This window comes from Triticum urartu, chromosome 4 (genome assembly GCF_003073215.2).
Source record: "Triticum urartu cultivar G1812 chromosome 4, Tu2.1, whole genome shotgun sequence".
NCBI lineage: Eukaryota > Viridiplantae > Streptophyta > Magnoliopsida > Poales > Poaceae > Triticum > Triticum urartu.
The window spans coordinates 477,192,280-477,205,958 of record NC_053025.1 but is presented as its reverse complement, the minus strand read 5'-3'; positions in this window follow the sequence as shown (position 1 = coordinate 477,205,958).

Genomic DNA, 13,679 nt, shown 5'->3' with positions numbered 1-13,679 from the left:
ATGGAAAATTCATCTGGATATTGGAGATGGGAGAACTCCTCCTTCTCCCCTTTATACAGCTCGGCTAGTATTTTGGATAGTGCGGCGGGGGTCTTCGGGCCCTTCAGACCATAGCGTGAGGCATCGTCTTCCTCGTCATAATGCCACATGGGTAGCCCTCTGTATTAGAGTGGTTGGACCCCCCGCGTTATAGAGATCGCCATTACCTCGACTATTGACAATCTAGACTGGGCAAGTGCTTTAATCTTGCCCAGCAGCATGCTGACCTCTGCACTATCCTCTTCCTCAAGGCTTCGAGGACGCTAGCTATGGCATTTCTTCAGTGGAGCATTTGAAAACTTAGGGAGGCCCATGCAGACGGGGTCGGGTAGAGCGACGTCATCGATGTAGAACCATTCAGAAGGCCACTCTTCGGGAGCTTTCTTCGGCGTGCCGGACAGGTATCCGGTCACGGCGATGCATGCTACCTCTTGAGCACTGCGTTGGATTTCCCCGAAGAGGAAGGGATGATGCAGCAAAGTAGCATAAGTATTTCCCTCAGTTTTTGAGAACCAAGGTATCAATCCAGTAGGAGGCTACGCTCGAGTCCCTCGTACCTACACAAAAACAATAGCTCAACGCAACCAACGCACTTAGGGGTTGTCAATCCCTTCACGGTCACTTACAAAAGTGAGATCTGATAGAGATGATAAATAATATTTTTTTGGTATTTTTGGTATAGAGATGCAAAGTAAATAAAGTAAAAGCAAAGTAAAAACAAAGCAATAGTAAAGTGATGGAGATTGATATGATGAGAAAGAGACCCGGGGGCCATAGGTTTCACCAGTGGCTTCTCTCAAGAGCATAAGTATTCTAGGGTGGGTGAACAAATTACTGTTGAGCAATTGACAGAATTGAGCATAGTTATGAGAATATCTAGGTATGATCATGTATATAGGCATCACGTCTGAGACAAGTAGACCGAAACGATTCTGCATCTACTACTATTACTCCACTCATCGACCGCTATCCAGCATGCATCTAGAGTATTAAGTTAAAAACAGAGTAATGCCTTGAGCAAGATGACATGATGTAGAGGGATAGTTTCATGCAATATGATAAAAAAAACCGTCTTGTTATCCTCGATGGCAACAATACAATACGTGCCTTGCTGCCCCTTCTGTCACTGGGAAAGGACACCGCAAGATTGAACCCAAAGCTAAGCACTTCTCCCATGGCAAGAACAACCAATCTAGTAGGCCAAACCAAACTGATAATTCGAAGAGACTTGCAAAGATAACCAATCATACATAAAAGTATTCAGAGAAGATTCAAATATTATTCATATATAGACTTGATCATAAACCGACAATTCATCGGCCTCAACAAACACACCGCAAAAAGAAGATTACATCGAATAGATCTCCACAAGAGAGGGGGAGAACATTGTATTGAGATCCAAAAAGAGAGAAGAAGCCATCTAGCTACTAGCAATGGACCCGTAGGTCTGAAGTAAACTACTCACACTTCATCGGAGGGGCTTGGATGATGATGTAGAAGCCCTCCGTGATCGATGCCTCCTCCGGCGGAGCTCCAGAACAGGCCCCAAGATGGGATCCCGTGGATACAAAAAATTGCGGCGGTGGAATTAGGTTTTTGGCTCCGTCCCCGATCGTTTGGGGGTACGTGGATATATATAGGAGGAAGAAGTACATCGGTGGAGCTTCGAGGGGCCCACAAGGCAGGGGGCGCGCCCTAGGGGGGGCGTGCCCCTACCCTCGTGAGCACCTCGTGGCTTTCTTGACGAAGGGTCCAAGTCTCCTGGATCTTATCCGATGAGACAATCACGTTTTCGAAGGTTTTATTCCGTTTGGACTCGTTTGATATTCCTTTTCTTCGAAACCCTAAAACAGGCAAAAAAACTGCAATTCTGGGCTGGGCCTCCGGTTAATAGGTTAGTCCCAAAAATAATATAAAAGTGGAAAATAATGCCCAACAATGTCTAAAACAGTAGATAATATAGCATGGAGCAATCAAAAATTATAGATACGTTGGAGACGTATCAAGCATCCCCAAGCATAATTCCTGCTCGTCCTTGAGTAGGTAAATGATAAAAACAGAATTTTTGATGCGGAGTGCTACTTGGCATAATTTCAATGTAAATCTTCTTAATTGTGGTATGAAAATTCAGATTCAAAAGATTCAAGACAAAAGTTCATATTGATATAAAAATAATAATACTTCAAGCATACTAACAAAGCAATTATGTCTTCTCAAAATATCATGGCCAAAGAAAGCTATCCCTACAAAATCATATAGTCTGGCTATGCTCTATCTTCACCATTATAGGATCAAAAGTATGTCTAGAGGGGGGTGATTAGACTACTTCACCAATTAAAAATCTATCCTTTTCCCAATTTTAGTTTTTGGCAGATTTTAGCTATCTTAGCACAAGTCAAGCAATCTTAACACAATTCAAGCAAGCATGCAAAGAGTCTATGAGCAGCGGAAAGTAAAGCATGCAACTTGCAAGAATGTAAAGGGAAGGGTTTGGAGAATTCAAACGCAATTGGAGACACGGATGTTTTTGTCGTGGTTCCGATAGGTGGTGCTATCGTACATCCACGTTGATGGAGACTTCAACCCACGGAGGGTAATGGTTGCGCGAGTCCACGGAGGGCTCCTCCCACGAAGGGTCCACGAAGAAGCAACCTTTTCTATCCCATCAGGGACACCGCCCACGAAGGACTTGCCTTACTAGCGGTAGATCTTCACGAAGTAGGCGATCTCCATGCCCTTACAAACTCCTTGGTTCAACTCCACAATCTTTGTCGGAGGCTCCCAAGTGATACCTAGCCAATCTAGGAGACACCACTCTCCAAGAAGTAACAAATGGTGTGTTGATGATGAACTGAAAGTGCAACTATCCCTAGGTGGTTTTGGTAATTCATAACAACATATAGCTCATTGAGCTAATGCTATTCCAAGATGATTATTTCAGGAAAGCTCAATGATTGGCATGGCATGGATGTGAAAGTGGAACCCTCAAAATGCTAAGGACAAAGGATTGGCTCAAGCTCAAAAGCTCAAGACTCTTCATTTTATATTTTAGTGATCCAAGATCACATTGAGTCTTTAGGAAAGCCAATACTATTAAGGAGGGATGAGGTGTTGCTTAATGAGCCTCTTGCTTCATGTGCTTAGTGATATGCTCCAAAACCCTCAACTACTTTCCCATATCCACATATGACCTAAACCCTAAGCCAAACTCGGTCTTACCGATTCTTCCTATCCGGCGCCACCGAGTTTCACTTGTCATTAGCCACAGCCAAACCCTAGCAATTCGGTTCTACCGATAAGGATCTCGGTCTCACCGAGATGGGGTTGCAAACTCTCTGTTTCCCTTTTGTAACTTTTTGGTCCCACCGAAAGAGCGAATTGGTCCCACCGAGATTGCAATGTAAACTCAGTGTTTCCCCTTTGTAACTTTCCGGTCTCACCGAGTTCCACTCGGTCTCACCGAAAGAGCAAATCGGTCCCACCGAGTTTGCCTGACCAACTCTCTGGTTAGCTAGTTACCAAATTCGGTCTCAAGGAGTTTGTGTAATCGGTCTCACTGAGATTACGTTATGCCCAAACCCTAACCGAATCGGTCCTACCGAGTTGCATGTCAGTCCCACCGAAATTCCTAACGGTCACTAGGTTTACATTTTCGGTCCGACCGAGCTTATTGATTCGGTCCCACCGAGATTGGAAAACTGTGTAACGGTTGGATTTTGTGTGGAGGCTATATATACCCCTCCACCTCTTTCTCATTAAGAGAGAGAGCCATCCGAACACACACATCATTCCAACTCATTTGTTCTGAGAGAGAACCACCTACTCATGTGTTGAGATCAAGACATTCCATTCCTACCATATGAATCTTGATCTCTATCCTTCCCAAGTTGCTTTCCACTCAAATCTTCTTTCCACCAAATTCAAATCCTATGAGAGAGAATTGAGTGTTAGGGAGACTATCATTTGAAGCACAAGAGCAAGGAGTTCATTACCTACACACCATTTGTTACTTCTTGGAGAGTGGTGTCTCCTAGATTGGCTAGGTGTCACTTGGGAGCCTCCGACAAGATTGTGGAGTGGAACCAAGGAGTTTGTAAGGGCAAGGAGATCGCCTACTTCGTGAAGATCTACCGCTAGTGAGGCAAGTCCTTCGTGGGCGATGGCCATGGTGGGATAGACAAGGTTTCTTCTTCGTGGACCCTTTGTGGGTGGTTGCTTCTTCGTGGACCCTTCGTGGGTGGAGCCCTGTGTGGACTCGTGCAACCGTTGCCCTTGGGTGGAGCCCTGTGTGGACTCGTGCAACCGTTACCCTTCGTGGGTTGAAGTCTCCATCAACGTGGATGTAGGATAGCACCACCTATCCGAACCATGGGAAAAACATATGTGTCTCCAATAGCGTTTGAATTCTCCAAACCCTTCCCTTTACATTCTCGCAAGTTGCATGCTTTACTTTCCGCTGCTAATATACTCTTTGCATGCTTGCTTGAATTGTGTGATGATTGCTTGACTTGTCCTAAAATAGCTAAAATCTGCCAAGAACTAAAATTGGGAAAAGGTTAAGTTTTTATTTGGTCAAGTAGTCTAATCACCCCCCTCTAGACATACTTTCGATCCTACAAGTGGTATCAGAGCTTTAGTCTCCATTTGCTTGATCTCCATAGCTTTTGGTGGTCATAGCCTTGGTTTCACAACCTAGGAGAGTATGGCGTCTAGCGAGGGAAATTATCACCGTAGAGGTCCTTACTTTGATGGTACTAATTTTGCTAGTTGGAAGCATAAAATGAAAATGCATATTCTTGGACATAACCCTGCTGTTTGGGCTATTGTGTGTGTTGGTTTGCAAGGTGACTTCTTTGATGGGAGAGAACCAAACCATGAAGCTACCGCAGATGAGTTGAAGATGTTGCAATACAATGCTCAAGCTTGTGATATTCTCTTCAACGGATTGTGCCCCGAAGAATTCAACAAAATCAGCCGCCTTGAGAATGCAAAGGAAATTTGGGACACTTTGATTGATATGCACGAAGGTACCGACTCCGTCAAGGAATCCAAGTTGGATGTGCTTCAAAGCCAACTTGACAAGTTAAAGATGAAGGATGGTGAAGGTGTCGCTGAAATGTACTCTAGGCTTGCTCTCATCACAAATGAGATTGCCGGCTTAGGAAGTGAAGAGATGACCGATAGATTCATCATCAAGAAGATCCTAAGAGCCTTGGATGCAAAATATGATACCGTGTGCACATTGATCCAAATGATGTCCAATTGCAAAGATCTCAAGCCAACGGAGGTGATTGGAAGAATTGTTGCTCATGAGATGTCACTTAAGGATAAAGAGGAACTTCACAACAAATCAAGTGGTGCCTATAAAGCCTCATGTGAAGCCCCTACATCATCAAGTGAGAAACAAGACTTCAATGAAGAATTGAGCTTAATGGTGAAGAACTTCAACAAGTTCTACAAGAGTAGAAGCAAAGATAGAAGCTCCAAGTCAAGGTCCTACAATGACAAAAGATCTTCTAGTCGAGAGCGAAACTATTACAATTGTGGAAGAACCGGACACTATTCCAATGAGTGTACGGCTCCCTACAAGAGAAGAGAAGATTCTCCAAAAAGAAGAAGCAAAGGATCACCACCAAGAGAGAGAAGGAGTAGAGATGATCGTTATGAACGAAGATACTCACGGAGAAGCAAGGATTCGGAAAGGAAGGAAAAATCATCAAGGAGCTACACAAGACGAAGACATCAAGATCATGTTGGTGAATGGGTATCCGGCTCCGACTCCGACAGCCACTCCGAGAGAAGTTATCACTCCGACTCTGAAGTTACTCAAGATGAAGGTGTTGCCAGTCTAGCACTTGTGTCAACCAAATCCTACGACATATTTGACTCACCAAATGAAGGAATTGGAAGATGCTTCATGGCCAAAGGTCCTAAGGTAACACACCCCGAGTATGTTGATTTTAATAGTGATGAAGATGACTTGTTAGGTGATGATTTGCTTGGTGACAACTCTAGTGATGAATACTATGATGAAAGACCAATTAATCATGCTAATCAAGATAAAACGAGTGACAATGATAAGGAGAAGATTGAGGCTCTAACTAAAGAACTAAAAACTCTTAAGTTAGCTCATGACACTATCTTCGAAGATCATCGAGAACTTTTAAAAGCTCATGAGAAACTACGCTTTGAAAAGCTCAATCTTGAGCAAGAGCATGAGTTCTTAAAGGCAATCAATGATGATCTCTGCAAGAAAAGTTCTTCTTACATTGCCAAGCGTTTACTCTTATCCACTTACATGCCTCAAGTCAAGTCTAACAAGAAAGATTCTTCCTCTAGTAGTAACAATGATCATGCTAAATTCAATATTGTTGCTTCTATTAGTTCTCTTGATTCCACTAATGATTCTCTTAGCCAAGTTACACTTGAGCAAGAAAATAGATTATTGAAGGGAATTATAGAGAAAGGAGTGTACAAAAGCCTTGCCGGGAGTAAGCAATTCGAGGAAATTGTGCGCAAGCAAGGAATGCACCGGAAGAATCAAGGTGTTGGTTTTGAACGAAAGTTCAATGCCAATGGAGTTGAATGGGAAGAAGATCAATACCCCAAGACAAAGTTTGTCCCTCAACAAGAGAGGTATACTTATTTCAAGGGGACACAAGCTCAAGATGATCTTCCACCACAAGACTACGAGCAAAAAGGCAAGGACAAGCTTCAAGAGGAAATTGATGCATTTGAACAAGCTCCTAAGACCTTAGTCAAGTGGATTCCCAAGACTACTTCAAGTTCTACTTCATCAAGTACGACTACAACTCCAAGGATTCCCATCAAGATGATGTGGATCCAAAAGAAGAAGAACTAGAGAGTTCTTGAGGGTGACTCCGCCAACATACTTCACTCTTATCATTTTGGCAAGAACAAGTGCAATCAACTTCCACATCTTGCACTAGTTCAAGGAGTCACAAACCCTCTTGTTGGTAAGACAAGGGACAAGGTAACCTAAAAGTTTTCATGGACATCATCGTTTGTGTGCATCACTCTATGTCTATGGATATCCTTGTTTGTTCCTTGTGGGACTAACCCATGTAGGTATTGAAAGTGCAATTCACTCAAATGGATAGCTCCAAGAGATCTACATCAACATTGAGCATCCACATCTTCAATATCTACATGAAGTCATCATCGACAAAACCCAAGGTTAGTTCATCCCTCTTAGGGGGGATATCACATCTAGGGGGAGCTTTACTCTAAGACTTGAGCTAAAGCAACTCTAAAGATGTGATCACAACAATGCTTTATGTAAAAGTGGTAACCCCACTTGAGCTTAAACGATGAGTATGACCTATGATCAAGTGTTCTCACTTGACTCCTAAGTCAATATACTCATATATAGATGACCTAGTCATCGCAAATTGCTTGATAGATGCTAGAATTGGTTGTGCATGCCTTGCCACATATTTCATTTGCCATCTTATTGTGTGAGCATGCTAGTCGCATATTTTACTCATTCGAGGACATCCACTTGTTGTTTTTGATTGTTTGGCTTTATTTCTTTTTGCCAAGTGGATGGACAAGAATGCCTAAGAACCTCCTCTAGCTATCTATGCTTTTCTCGTCTCAAACTCTATTCATGCTGCATCACAAAATTTGATCAAGTCAGATTCGAACCACTCTGTGTGAGGAGCGCTCGGAGTCCCCGATTCGTCATAGACTTAAACTTCCAAAACCTCTTTATGATTCTCGGTCTGACCGATACTCCACTTTCGGTCCTACCGAGATCATTAAGTTGATCTAGGTTTTCGATCTCGGTGCAACCGATTTGAACCATTCGGTCTCACCGAGTTTCAGTAACTGCACGCAGTTATGAATCTCGGTGCCACCGAGTTGTTCCACTCGGTCACACCGACAGGGTCGGGCTATATATAGTCACGGGCAAAATTTGGAAATTTCTCCGAACCCCTTCGCCCGCGCGATAGCCTGCTCTGCCCTTGAGGTCTCCGGATCGTCTCCTCGCCGCCAGCAGCCTCCAGTCGATGGTCTCCGGCGCCGTCAACGGGAATTCTGCCCCGCCGTTGCCGCCGTAGCAAGTCCCCGCCGAACTAGGGTATGGACTTGATCTTTGTGCTATTCCTCAATCTGATTCCTAGCACATTGTGATCATATTGTTTCTAGCCACGTTTGATAAACTTCTATCCAGTCAAAACGCTCATAGATTAGGTTTGATTCGAAAATTCTAGGTTTAGGTTTCCGCCGAAACCATCTCGGACCCACCGAGTTGAAAAACTCGGTCCCACCAATTTGGCTTATGCCATTGCACAAGTGAGACTCGGTCTGACCGAGAATTACTTATCGGTGTGACCGATTTTTGAACTCAGTGAAACCCTAGCAGTCTTGGTGCCACCGAACTGTGACTCGGTCCTACCGAGTTCACTAGTTCTGGTGCCAAAACTGCTTCGGTATCACCGAGTTTGAAAATCGGGTAGATCCGAGATGATTTCAGTGGGAAACTAAAACTAAGTTTTTGGATCATTCTTTTTGCAAAAATCTCTGCATTTTGTGATGCTCATCCACTCTATCTCCTCTATAATATATTCACAGGGTCAGCAGTCAGTTTGCAACATGTCAGACCAGAGTGACAGCCAAAACTTGTCAGAGCAGCAAGTGCAGTTGAGTGAGGGCACTAGCCCCTCAAGTTCCTCAGATGATGGCAGCAGGAGCACACCCAGCAACCTGCCTAAAGCTGCCACTAGACAAAGGAAGAAGAGAACCTCAGATTCAGAAGATGAGGACTATGTGGCAGAGGAAGAGGCCACTTCCAAGAGAATTGAGCCAGCCCAAGGCACTAAGCCAGGTATAAAGATCAAAAGGCCAGCAGGCAGGCAGCCCATGTCAAAGGCTAGAGCCTCAACTGAGAAGCCCACTTCCCAAGAGCCAGCTGTAGCTGAGGGCAAGAAAAGGAAGGGGAGGGTGAAAAAGACTGTGGCTAGGGTGCTTGGCAAAGCTTCCATCATGGTAGAGGAAGAGGAAGAAGAGGCAGCTGCACCAGCGCCCAAGGCACCCAAGCTCATGGGAGATGCCATAAGGTCAGGGGGAGCTGCATCCAAGCCCAAGGAAGCACCTAAGGCTGCATCTAAGCCTAAGAGTGCACCAAAGGGAAACACAAGAAGCATCCCAGCCACTGAGAAGAACAAGGCCCCAGTGCCTGAGACTGTTGCAGAGGATGAGGAAGAAAATGTCCTTCGGAAGCTCAAGCCCAAGATCCCAGACCACAACGATGCTCATCCTGTGGCTGAGGATATGAAGCTCAGGAGAGACTCAGGGCTCAGGAAATGGAGAGAAGCAGATCCATATGCTTCTAGGAGAAGGACTGCAGTGGACTACAGGTTTCATACCAAGGAGCAGCAGGATTTCTATGAGACAGTGCTACTTGACAAGAAGCCAATTGTATGTGACATGAGATGGGTCGACTGGACCTACATCAAGGACAATGAAGAGTACTACCCTGGAGTATTTGACAGCTTTAGTGCATGTGGAGTTGCAGACTTTGTTGGGCAGAAGCTCACAAAGTGGAACGAGGAGCTGATCATGCAATTCTACTCCACAGCACACTTTTATCCGGATGGCAGGATCACATGGATGTCAGAAGGTACAAGGTACAACTCTACTGTTGAGGAATGGGCGAAGCTAATCAATGCCCCAGAGGAGCAAGCAGATGACTTGGACATTTATGGCAAGAAAAAGATGGACCACAACTCCATGTCCAACATGTACAAGGAGATTCCGAATGAAGCACTTGACACGTTCAAGTTTGGCTCAGTGCATTATCTGCTCTCAGGATTGCCTACAATCAACTGGATCCTTAGGCACACCCTTCTGCCCAAGTCTGGAGATCACAAGATGATCAGAGGTCACGCGATCAATTTGCTTCATGTCTTTGACGTGCCTCAAAAATTCAAAGTCATGAGCCTCATAGTGGAAACAATCAAAAGGACTGCGGCAGATCAGAAGAGGAGCTGTGGATATGCCCCTCAGATTCAGGAGCTCATCAACTCCAAGATGGGCACGGGCGTATATTTGTTGGATAAGGAACACCTGCCCATCCGTCCAGATTTTGAGAACAATGAAGTTGTTATGACTGAGAATGAACCATCATCTGCCCATGCACAAGCTCAGAAGGAGAAGGCCAAGAAGGAGAAAGCTGCCAGGATGCCTACTCAAGCGGAGGCATCTGATTACTTCCTGAAAACCAAACAAGAGCAGCTTGGTTACCTGATTGCGTCCACCCTGTGGATTGAGCAGAGTATAGCCACCCTGACTCAGAACCAGGCGAGTTTAGAGAGGATCATGGAACAGAGGTTCTATGACTTGGACATCAAGGTGACAGAGATAAAGTCTGCCGTGGAGCAGCTCCAGGAGGACATGAATGAGAGGAGAGGCAGGACCACGACTGATGCTTTTGCGAGGGTGCCACGAGGTCCGAGGTCGTCTGCACTGCCAGTTGCTGACACCAGAGCTACAACGTCTGCACCAGCCACAGCCTCAGTTCCACCAGCTCGGGCATCCACTTCAGCCTCGACTCCGACCACGTCTACCGAAGGCTTCGTCCTTGGAGTGCTCCGGACTCCACCACCACCTGAAGATCAAGCCTGAGCGTCGACTTAGCACTATGTGGTAACTTGTTGCCAAAGGGGGAGAAGATGTATAGATCATAGGCTTCGAGAGAGAGAGAGTGTTGCTTTTCTCTCTTGCTTTATTTGGTGGTTTTTCGAACTTTGTTTGCTTGTGTGTGAGATACTACGTCCTTATGCTGTGAGACATCGATGATCATGTGTTTGATCATAAGCTACACTTAATGATTGCTTAATGCTTGCTTAAATATTATCATTCTATCGTTTGTGATCATTCACTATTCTTGGTGATGAGTGCATGTATTTCAATCTTATCATTTTTGAGCCTCTTTGTGCATTTGCAGTCCAAAGCAAATTTTAAATATGCACAAATTTAGGGGGAGCTCTTACTTATCACATACCTTCTCAAAGCGACGATATATTTCATGATTATTATCTTTTGTCGAAGCTTTGATCTATATGTTGTCATCAATTACCAAAAAGGGGGAGATTGAAAGTGCAACTATCCCTAGGTGGTTTTGGTAATTCATAACAACATATAGCTCATTGAGCTAATGCTATTCCAAGATGATTATTTCAGGAAAGCTCAATGATTGGCATGGCATGGATGTGAAAGTGGAACCCTCAAAATGCTAAGGACAAAGGATTGGCTCAAGCTCAAAAGCTCAAGACTCTTCATTTTATATTTTAGTGATCCAAGATCACATTGAGTCTTTAGGAAAAGCCAATACTATCAAGGAGGGATGAGGTGTTGCTTAATGAGCCTCTTGCTTCATGTGCTTAGTGATATGCTCCAAAACCCTCAACTACTTTCCCATATCCACATATGACCTAAACCCTAAGCCAAACTCGGTCCTACCGATTCTTCTATCCGGCGCCACCGAGTTTCACTTGTCATTAGCCACTGCCAAACCCTAGCAATTCGGTTCTACCGATAAGGATCTCGGTCTCACCGAGATGGGGTTGCAAACTCTCTGTTTCCCTTTCATAACTTTTCGGTCCCACCGAAAGAGCGAATCAGTCCCACCGAGATTGCAATGTAAACTCAGTGTTTCCCCTTTGTAACTTTTCGGTCTCACCGAGTTCCACTCGGTCTCACCGAAAGAGCAAATCGGTCCCACCGAGTTTGCCTGACCAACTCTCTGGTTAGCTAGTTACCAAATTCGGTCTCACCGAGTTTGTGTAATCGGTCTCACCGAGATTACGTTATGCCCAAACCCTAACTGAATCGGTCCTACCGAGTTGCATGTCTGTCCCACCGAAATTCCTAACAGTCACTAGGTTTACATTTTCGGTCCGACCGAGCTTATTGATTCGGTCCCACCGAGATTGGAAAACTGTGTAACGGTTGGATTTTGTGTGGAGGCTATATATACCCCTCCACCTCTTTCTCATTAAGAGAGAGAGCCATCAGAACACACACATCATTCCAACTCATTTGTTCTGAGAGAGAACCACCTACTCATGTGTTGAGATCAAGACATTCCATTCCTACAATATGAATCTTGATCTCTAGCCTTCCCAAGTTGCTTTCCACTCAAATCTTCTTTCCACTTCAAATCCTATGAGAGAGAATTGAGTGTTGGGGAGACTATCATTTGAAGCACAAGAGCAAGGAGTTCATTACCTACACACCATTTGTTACTTCTTGGAGAGTGGTGTCTCCTAGATTGTCTAGGTGTCACTTGGGAGCCTCCGACAAGATTGTGGAGTTGAACCAAGGAGTTTGTAAGGGCAAGGAGATCGCCTACTTCGTGAAGATCTACCGCTAGTGAGGCAAGTCCTTGGTGGGCGATGGCCATGGTGGGATAGACAAGGTTGCTTCTTCGTGGACCCTTTGTGGGTGGTTGCTTCTTTGTGGACCCTTTGTGGGTGGAGCCCTGTGTGGACTCGCGCAACCGTTGCCCTTGGGTGGAGCCCTGTGTGGACTCGCACAACCGTTACCCTTCGTGGGTTGAAGTCTCCATCAACGTGGATGTAGGATAGCACCACCTATCCGAACCACGGGAAAAACATCTGTGTCTCCAATAGCGTTGGAATTCTCCAAACCCTTCCCTTTACATTCTCGCAAGTTGCATGCTTTACTTTCCGCTGCCAATATACTCTTTGCATGCTTGCTTGAATTGTGTGATGATTGCTTGACTTGTCCTAAAATAGCTAAAATCTGCCAAGAACTAAAATTGGGAAAAGGTTAAGTTTTTATTTGGTCAAGTAGTCTAATCACCCCCCTCTAGACATACTTTCGATCCTACATGAACTCCTTGCTCTTGTGCTTCAAATGATAGTCTCCCCAACTCTCAACTCTCTCTCACAGGATACGGATTTGGTGGAAAGAAGATTTGAGTGGAAAGCAACTTGGGGAAGGCTAGAGATCAAGATTCATATGGTGGGAATGGAATATCTTGGTCTCAACACAAGTGTAGGTGGTTCTCTCTCGGAAAATATAGGTTGGAAGTGTAGGTTTGTTCTGATGGCTCTCTCCATGAATGAAGAGTGGGTGGAGGGGTATATATAGCCTCCACACAAAAACTAACCGTTACACACAATTTACCAATCTCGGTGAGACCGAATTGAGAAACTCGGTCGGACCGATTTAGCAAACCTAGTGACCGTTAGGATTTTCGGTGGGACTGAGATGCAACTCGGTAGGATCGATATGGTTAGGGTTAGGGCATAATGTAATCTCGGTGTGACGGATTACACAAACTCGGTGGGACCGGTTTTGGTAATAAGCTAACCAGAGAGTTGGTCAAGTAAACTTGGTGGGACTGATTTCTCATTTCGGTGGGACCGAAATGTTACAAAAGGGAAACAGAGAGTTTACATTGCAATCTCGGTGGGACCGATCGCTCATCTCGGTAGGACCGAAACGTTACGAAGGGAAACAGAGAGATTACAACCCCATCTCGGTGTGACGGAGATCCCTATCGGTGAGACCGATTTGCCTAGGGTTTGTGGCAGTGGCTATGACATCTGAACTCGGTGGCACCGGATAGAAAGAATCGGTGGGGC